The sequence below is a fragment of the Alexandromys fortis genome, unplaced genomic scaffold (assembly GCF_014885135.2).
Source record: "Alexandromys fortis isolate MF-2015 unplaced genomic scaffold, M_Fortis_MF-2015_v1.1 scaffold_21, whole genome shotgun sequence".
Taxonomy (NCBI): domain Eukaryota; kingdom Metazoa; phylum Chordata; class Mammalia; order Rodentia; family Cricetidae; genus Alexandromys; species Alexandromys fortis.
The window spans coordinates 16,705,981-16,716,387 of NW_026067905.1; positions in this window are offsets into that span (position 1 = coordinate 16,705,981).

The window sequence follows — 10,407 nt, forward strand, 5'->3', positions numbered from 1 at the left end:
GGGAAACTCCTTGGGATCCTCTCACAGGCCCCAATGTCAAACAAGGTTCAGTCATTCCCATTCACTGTAGAGAACATGCCTCACCAAGAAAATTAAACAACACAGTACCTTAAAAAAAATACTGTTCTGGATGATTGAATAGACATGGAGGATGAATCAAAAATTCCAGTAGGAAACAGGAAATGTATATTTTGGTAGACTTCTATAAATTATCAAAGACTAAACCTATGAGTGCATATAAATGACATTATAATTGAGGGATTACTAGACATGGGTGCTGACGTGAGTATCATTACTCTGGAATCTTGGCATCCCTTTTGGCCTCTTCAAGAGGCAGATATTCAAATCTTGGGAATTGGAACCCTATCTCAAGTGAAGCAAAGCATGAGGTGGGTTGAATGTGTAGGGCCAGAAGGACAGAAAGAAAAGCTGAGGCCATGTATAGCTAATATCCCAGTGAATGTATGGGGTTGTGACCTGCTGCAGCAATGGAATGGTTAACATTTCTGAAGTCCCAAAAACTAATGTTCTGGAAAGGATATTATAAAATATTATAAACAAAGGTCACCAGCCATTCAGGCTGTACAAGAACACAAAGCAACTAGCAAACCTTCAGAGGAACTAATGGCCTTGCCTTCAAAACTGAGAAATCCATATGGGTTAAACAATGGGTTTAACAGAAGACAAACTGCAGGCTTTAGAGCAGGTGGTACAGGAGCAACTAGATGATCACCATATTGAAGAATCAACCAGCCCTTGAAATTCTCCTGTATTTGTTGTTTAAAAATCTGAAAAATGGAGAATGGTGACAGATCTAAGAGCTATCAACAAGGTTATTCAACCTATGGGCTCTCTACAGTCTAGAATTCCTCTGCTTTCTCTATTACCAAAAGGATGGCTTCTTATAGTTATTGATTTGAAAGATTGTTTCTTCACTAAACATTTATAAGAAAAGAATAAAGAAAAATTTGCTTTCAAAGTGCCTACTTACAATAATTCTTAACCTACTGAGAGATACCAGTGGACCGTTCCCCCATAGGGAATGTTCAGTAGTCCCAACCTGTGCCAAAACTTTGTAAATCAGCCATAGGAAATAACACAAAAACAATTTCCTCAGTCTATAATTTGCCATTACATAGATGGCATTTTGTTATCTGACTCAAATGCAGATACTTTAGAAAGAATGTTTGAAGAAGTAAAGAAAGTTTTGCCTAAAAGGGGGTTACAAATTGCTCCTGAAAAAAATACAAAGAGGAGATTCTGTCAGTTACATAGGCTAAAAAAAATAGGTTTACAGAAAATTAGAACACAAAAGACACAAATTAGGAGAGACTGATTGCAGACTCTTAATAACTTTCAATTGATATTTCTAGTCTATGACCAGCTGTTGGGATAATACCTGATCTAATAGTTAATTTAAACAAAACCTTAGATAGTGACAAAGACTTAAATAGTCCCAGAGAATTAACAGCTGAAGCAGAAAAAAATGATGGTCATTGAAGAGAAATTACATGAGGCACATGTAGATAGAGTGAATCCAAATCTTAATTGTATTCTTTTTTTTTAATTTTTTTTAAAATATTTATTTATTATGTATACAATGTTCTGTCTGTGTGATGCCTGCAGGCCAGAAGAGGGCACCAGACCTCATTACAGATGGTTGTGAGCCACCATGTGGTTGCTGGGAATTGAACTCAGGACCTTTGGAAGAGCAGGCAATGCTCTTAACCGCTGAGCCATCTCTCCAGCCCCCTTAATTGTATTCTTGTCATATTTCCTTCCAGAATTTCCCCTACAGGAATTTTAATGCAGAGGGAAGATATTATCTTAGACTAGATCTTCTTACCACATAAACCAAGTAAAAAAATTTAAAACTTATGTAGAAAAAGTCTCTGAATTAATTATAAAAGGAAAATTGAGACTTTGTCATTTAGTAGAAATAGGCCCATCAAAGATTATAATACCTTTTACTAATGATGAAATTTTAAAAAATATGGGAAGACAATGAATCATAGCAAAAAGCTTGTGCTAATTTGGGGGGTATTAATAGCAATTATCCCAAAAGTGATAGACTTAACCTTATAAAGAGAACTACTTGGATTCTTCCCCAAATTGTATGTGATGCACCAATAATTGAAGCCCATATTTTTATACTGATGCAAATAAATCAGGAAAGGCGGGTTACAAATCAGAAGAATTAAGTAAGATGGAACAAAGCCCTTATAATTTTTATCCCAAAGGCAGAATTATATGTTATTCTTATGGTACTAAAGAATTTTAAAGAACCTTTCAATATAGTTACTGATTTGCAATATGCAGAAAGAGTTGTCTTGCATATTGAAACCACTGAATTCATACCAGATGACACAAAATTGACTTTATTATTCATACAGGTTCAAGATATAATTAGGAATAGACTTTGTTCCATATACATAACACACATCCAATCCCATACAGGTCTGCCAGATCCTCTAGCTCAAGGTAATGCAGAAATTGATCAATTATTGATGGGAAGTGTGTTGAATGCCTCAGAATTTCATAAGAAGCATCATGTCAACAGCAAAGGTTTAAAGAAAGAGCTTTCTATGGCATGGCAACTGATGTGGGTTTCTCCTCTGTATGCTGTGATTACCCTTAATGAATAAAGAAACTGCTTTGAACCTATAGCAGGGTAGAACTTAGCTAGGCGGGAAAACTAAACGGAATGCTGGGAAGAAGAAGATGGAGTCAGAGAGAAGCCATGTAGCCCTGCCAGAGATAGATGACAGAACTTTAGCCAGAAGCCACAGCCACATGACAATACACAGATTAGTAGAAATGGGTTAAATTAATATGTAAGAGTTAGCCAATAAGAAAATAGAGCTAATGGGCCAAGCAGTAATTTAAATAATATAGCTTCTGTGTGATTATTTTGGGGCTAAGCAGCCAGGAACCAACAAGTGGCCTCCCTACAACAGGCAGCAAGCTAAGGAGATTATAAAGAGATGTTCTACTTGCTCTTTCTATAATCAAACACCATTGCCTACAGGGAGTTACCCAAAGAGTACTCAAAGGAATGAGATCTGGAAGATGGATGTGTTCCACTTTACAGAATTTGGAAAATTAAAGTATGTACACCACACGATTGACACTTATTCAGGTTTTCAATGAACTACTGCCTTGAGCTCAGAAAAGGCCGATTCAGTAATTACACATTTATTGGAAGTTATTGTCATCATGGGTATACCTGCATGAATAAAGACAGAAAATGGTCCAGCATATATGTCTAAGAAAATGAAACAGTTTTTTGTTTATTGTAATATAAAGCATATTATATGTATATCAAACAATCCTACAATTCAGGTAGTTAAAGAAAGATCAAATTGAACTATAAAGTATTTTCCGTGCAAGCTTGAAGGGCTGAGCTCAATCTCCAGCAACCAGGTAAGAAAATACTTTTAAAAAATCTCAGCACTGAGGAGATAAAGAGAGGGAGATCCTTGAGGCTCATTAGCCAGCCAGGGTAGCCCACTCAGAGAGCCCTAGATCCTAGTAAAATCCCACCCTCAAAATACTAGGTGGGACACCCCTGAAGACTGACACTCAACCTTGAACTCTGGTTTCCACATACATGAACACACAAACACATCTATGCAGAAGGCAGAGACAGAGACAGACAGAGAGACAGAGATATACAAACAAAGGCATTCACAACATTACTATTGACATATATATTCACACAAATATATATGTCAATAGTAAATATTGGCAAGTTTGCTGAACAAATAGTATGATATGATAAAAATCACTATGAAATCATTTTCATAACTTCTTTAAGAGTAATTGTATACTTGTAACACCCAATGTTCTTATTCCCAGGTATTTCACAAAGAGAAAGGCAACTATGTCCACAAATGGACTTGTGTATACAATACTTTGTTCAGAAGATCCTAAACTAGAAACGATGCCAAACTCTATCAACGTGGAAATGTACAAACAGATTTTAGTTATAACCACATAGTGGAATGTTTCTGACCAACGAAAAAGAGTTTGGGTTGGGAAGAAAAGATGGATGAATCGAAAAAAACACGCTGAATGATTGAAGTCAGGCATGAGAAAGTATGTGCTTCCGGTGACCATTTGTGTGATGCTCTGTAAGGGACAGTTCTCAGCGACAGTGTTAACAGTTCAGTGTTGGCCTGGGTTGGAGTTTAGATGAAATGAACTAGAAAAGGAGGTACAAGGAGTGGAGTCACTCTTTGTTTTAGCTGTACTAATGTCCATGCAGGCATATGTATTCACCAAAGTGCACAGAAGTGAACTCTAAAGCTACTGCATATCACTGCATTTAAAGTATTACTTCATAAAGTTGACTTTTAAAACAAATGTTTAAGGACTCATATGAACATGAACGTCTATTTAAAGCCACACAGACCAACTCTACCATTACAAGAAGATAATGCCACCTCTCCTGGGATACTGTAACAACCCACAGACAGCACTGTGTGGCTACTGTTCCTAGACGCTCATCACTTCAGAGCTGGAGTTGTGATGTCCTTGTGAGGAATAATGATGCTTGATAACCTCTGGGCCAATGAGGCAAAGCAGAAACAATGCTGCTTCAGTTTCAGACCTGACTCCAGGAATCTGGTCTCTCTAAACCCTTAAAACATCTACTTCCCTGCTTAAGAGAATTCATGGGGGCAGTCACAGGCTTCACAGAAAGGGCACCACTGAGTCAAGCTTTCTGACATCACCCAAAAGACTCCAGAAATGTATGTGGAGATGCCTCAGCTCGGAGGACTAGACCACACACTGCATGTGCCCTACTCAAGGCCCTCAGCACTTCCACCACACGAAGCCATACACTCAGCCAAGCAAGCCCTTCCCTTAACCTTGACCCACAGAATCAATTAAAATGTGGTTGCTTTAAAACTCAGTATTGTATGTAATAGTTAACTCCAAATCCATGAAAGGCATTCTCCTGCTTCCCATATTTTTATTTTTCAATAGTTCCTTTCTCTGGTATGTCAGAATCAATACCTGTGCCGTAATTATTCTACTCGAGGGGTTAAGAAAGGACAGACAGCTAAAAGACTCACAAAGGCCCGTCCTTACATGTCATGTCAATTCTACAAAGCGATGAAGAGGTTGTCAACCAGAACCACTTGCACCCCTGGCTTCTGCACAGGTCTGTGATGTGGATGGATACTTATCTCATGTAAGGTAAAATACAGATGAGTCACAATGCAACTGACCCCCAAATAAAAGAATCTCAAGTTTCTTATAGCTGTCTAGATGGCTCCTCCTCTCTGAGAAATGCTGAATCGCTGCTTATCACCACAGGTAAGCTACCGGGTGCCCCAGAAAGGAGGCATTTGCTGAGATGTTGCATGGCAGCTGACTTCAGCATCTGTGTCGATGCAGTTGGATAAATATAAAATACTGATACTTCACTTTGTGGCTCTGGAACTTTGCTTAGCTACAGAATGCCAGCTGTCCTCAAGGCTCCAATTGCTTACGACTCCAGAACAGAGTCCGAGTCCAAGGGAGAAAAGAGAACCATGCATAAGCCGTCAGCAAGCCCCGTGGAACAGTGCAGAGCTGTTGAGACTGATCCAAATGCCTACCGGATCATAAGACCTCCATCCGTCATCCCTCTGAGCGGATTCTTAGAGGATCTCAGTTTTGCTGATTGTTTGTTTGATGTCTATCATAATAATCTATGTGCCTACAGTCTGAAAAAAAATCAAGGTCAGCTGCTAATACTTGAGTAATCTGCCAATGCCATTAGGACTATCCAATTATGTCATCCCCTGAATAAGACAGTAACGGTTACTTACTGTAAGCGATCTACAATATAGCCTAAATGGTCTAAAACCTTTGCCATGACCTTCTCTGTCCATCTCCTTCAGTCGATGCTGTCGCTGTTCCTCAGTCACAGTGGCCTTTATTAAGCATTTGTTTCGTGGTGTATTTTACGCCACATTTGTAGATGCATTAATTACCCAATTTAATATTCATAATAGCCCCAAGAAAGAGATGGTGTTGTCATTTTATACATAAAGATCCAGAAATTGTGTGACTGGGCCAAGGTGACCTGAATAGAGAGTTGGAGCCAGACAGTTAAGCCTCCGTCTACCTAATTCAGCCCCAGATGTGTATCTTTAAGCCATGCAACAATTGCACGATTGCTGTTTTCTCTGAATGCCCAACAGGCATGTGAAAAATAACTTGATAAATAATTTGAATCAGAAGTTCTTATTTTTTTCCCTGTCCCCCACCTGAGTCCATGCCTAATTATTCAGTTGTTGAAGACAGACGTGTGAACGTCATCTTTCATTGCTCTCAGTTCCTCCACGGCAGCTACCCAGTTCTGTGGACTTACATTGTTATTGCCCTCATCCGAGCCATCTCCCTCTCCCCAGGCACAAGAGCCTCGGCTCTGCCCACAGAGACCACAGTGGAGTCTGTAAGGAGCGATCACTTACAACACGCCTCACACAGTGATCATCTCACATTGCACATACTATGACAGACAGACCGACCCCTGGCAGTAACATACAAAGAGGGACACCCCGCCAGCTTTCAACTTCTCATTGTATTTGCCATCTCATTGTCTTTGCGGTCCATCGTCGCCACAGTTGTTTTTGGAAAGGGAGGGAGCCCAAGCAGAGTTCATGTCAATCACCATCACCTGTGCTCCACACTAGACGCCTCTCTGGTTTGTCAGCGTATTTCCTTCCATACAAATATCTCACCTACATTTCCTCACCCCAATATAAGCAGCTATTCCGGTGTGTTTCATTTGTTTGCTGCTGCATGCTGTGATTGATGTCTTGAATGCACTTTCTGTTTGCTTTGAGATGATGTATTGCGGTGGTATCCAGGCTGGTCCTCAGCTGCTGAGCTCCGAGTGGTCCTCCCACCTTGGCCCTTGGCATAACTGCACTCTAAGGGAACAGCCCTTCTCCTGGGGACGTATGTTTTCTAGCTATGCAAGTGGAGCTGAGCTAAACCACGTTCTGCACTCACTCAGTGTCATGAAGATGCACCCGCAGAGCATGTCCCAGACAGCGTCTGTCTGGTAACAGATATTAGAAGCCTGGTGCATCACGATTTGACAAGTTAGCCCTAGAGGATGGTCATCCAGGTTCCCACTCCCCAAACCACAGATAATAAATATCTCATTGCTGTGACTTGTGTAAGTGTCGCTTTGTCAGTGGTACTGCTGGGTAATCTTACATATTTAATTGGAAACCATACTGCCAAATGGCTCTAATAAAACATTTATAATGAGACAGTGATTGTCACAATGGGATAACTAAGAGCTATGGGTGTGTCCCATACAAGATGAGATCGAATCAAATAATAATACCATAGTGCTTCTTTTAGAATGAGATCATGGGGTACCCAAGTGAAAGTAAAGAGAAAGAGAGCCAAATATTTTTTAAAAACCAAAATGGATAAAATATTTAGAATAACATTAATGTTATTTTGTAAAATGCAATGTTGCTAGAGCAACAAAATGTTGGCAAAAATCAGACACGTGTATATCTGTGAAGAAATTTTACACATTAAAATTATGAATAATCCAAGAAATTAAGAAGAAATTATGAAATATTAGCCCAAACATTAGTTAACTACTTAGAAACTAAGAAATATGGAACATTATTTAAAAAGACATTTGATCAAGAAGATCTCAAAACTAAAATTTTAAGTCCACAATAAGCAATGAAAAAGGAGAATACTCACACATCAATAAGTGGGATGCAACTGAAGATATCATCCGAACTGACATAAAAGGTTATGATACCTATATCATTTTCAATAATGAAAATACACACTTCAAACCGCAGCATCTATCTAGAAATATTTTTTTCAAGTTAGGTAAAGAAAACTTATAGAGATAAAACTTCAGTTTAACCAAATGAGAAACAAAAATTGATAGAACAATAAATTAATTAAAACAATATTCTTTTAAAAGCCAATACACAATCTATTGTAAACTTGAGAAAGGCAATACGAGAAAGTGAAAATAATAGATGATTGAAAATGAGAGGGGTCAGTGAGGGTAAGATGCTTGCTGTGGACGCCTAGTAATCTGGGTTTGAAACCTGGGACCCAACCACAGAAGGGAGAGAACCAATTCCACAATGGGTCCTCTGACTTCCACAGTCTGTTTCAAGCAAGATGATAACAAGGACCTACATGTAAGGTTTTCCTCTGACCTCTTTTCATATAAAGTAGCACATGCGTGCCTATACTCACAAACATGCAAACACACACACATACACACACACACACACACACACACACACACATGCACTCATGGTTTAAAAAGGTCTAAACCAGCCCTTGCCTAACTGAGATCAGGCTAGTCCCCATAGACTTAAAGTAATTGTTCTATGGTAATTAAGGGCAGGAGATTTTTTTTCTTTTGTCTCTGCAAATAGACATGCAGAGAACAAAAAGTAAATGAGATCAAGCCCGTTGAGGGCCCTGACGCTGCTGCAGGCACAAACAATGATTTTAAATATAACCAAGCTGGAGTAGGGGGTGGCATTTACATTGTGTAAGTCTGAGGATATTGTTGCCAAGAATTAATTTTAAGGACTTATGAGTTCTCTTCCTGCCCTACATCATTTACTTTTATTGTTGGTGTAACCAGATAACTGGCAAGAAGCAACTTAAGAAACAAAGTGTTTGTATGAGCTCATGATTTATAAAGGGATACAGTCCGCCATGGCCCTAAAGGCTTGGGCTTGATAGGACTGTGGGGCAGCTGCTCTCACTGTCTCTGCAGCAGAGAGCCCAGAAGAGACAGGAAGTGGGACTGGGCTCTAAAGCATCAAGGAAGTGACACACTTCCTCCGGCAAGACTCCACCTTCTAAAGGTTCCACGCCCTTCTAAAACAGCAGTACCAGCTGAAGATCAAGGTTTAAACACCGGCATCCATGGTGGATATATTCCATTCAAACCATGTGTCTCTAACCATGCCAAAAGTCTACACTTCAGAGAAGCTGCATGTGACTTTCATGGCATTGGCTTACTCATTCATCCCACCTTTCTGCCCATCTCCTTCATCTGCTTCTCTTGTACGCCCTCAAGAGCTGTCCCCAAGGCTCAGCGACAACACCTTGGTTTTCTACAAAACCCTGGCCTGTTATTTGAATAGCGTAACTTACATGATGAACATGAGCTTTTTAAAGAATATTCTCAATTTTAAAGAATGTTCTACAGAGGAACCAGCTAAGGAGCCTAGGGTGGCAAGCTTAGGAGTTTTTGAAACACATTGGATCTTAATTTCCAAAAACATTAACATATCCATGTCAAACTAACAATGATTGGTTCTGAACTATAATTGTCTATATATGCAAATTTCTAGAAAAATACATTTCATTGAATTGGCAATAATAATCAGAAAGCTGACTATGGGGGCTCATACATTTAATGTCACGAGAGTCAGGAGCCTGAGGAAGGAAACCTGGAATTTGAGACCAGTCTGTATCACACAGCAAATTCCAAGCTAGCCTGACCTCTATAGTGAGGATCCTGTCTAGAGGAAGCTAACAAAAATCAGATGGATCCTCTTAGAAAACATAGAAAATAATTGATGAACATAGAAATAAGACTCCTGGGCAATGGCTCACTGAAATGTTGGTTCCAGACCAACAGAACCAGCAGCATCAACTAGGACCTTATCATGTAATATCCCCAGTCAGGATCACATTAAAACAAAGGTCACTCAACCCACCTTAAAAGTTTAAGATTCAGGGGCTGGAGAGATGGCTCAGAGGTTGAAAGCATTGCCTGCTCTTCCAAAGGTCCTGAGTTCAATTCCCAGCAATCACATGGTGGCTCACAACCATCTGTAATGGGGTCTGGTGCCCTCTTCTGGCCTGTAGGCATACACACAGACAGAATATTATATACATAATGAATAAATAAATATTTTTAAAAAGTCCATTCAGAAAGAATGGACGCAGAAAATCTACATTTCTAACAAGTTGCTAGGTACTGCAGTTGGTGCTGGAGAACCACCTATCTCCAAAAAAAAAAAAAAATCTACATAGGTGGAAGAGCTCCTGGCCCCGGACTAGAAAAAGATGGTCTGGACTGAGGTGTTGGAGGCTATGGAGGATGGGAAGTGATGCCCCCAGAGATGTAAGGTTCTGCACTCTTTGAGCCCTGGAGGGAGTGGAAAAGCCTAGTTGACTCAGGCCTATGCAGTTCACTGAGTTCTCTGCTTTTCACGGTGTAAGAATACTAGAAGCCTTGTGGGGTCAAATGCCCAAGGACCAACTACGGTGATGGCATGTCAGTAGAGACTCAACCCACATAGAGACTTGACTCTATGAACAAGAGTCCTCTCTTCATATTAGCTTCTTTGATAACTCCATACAAGAGAAGATTCCAGAACACAG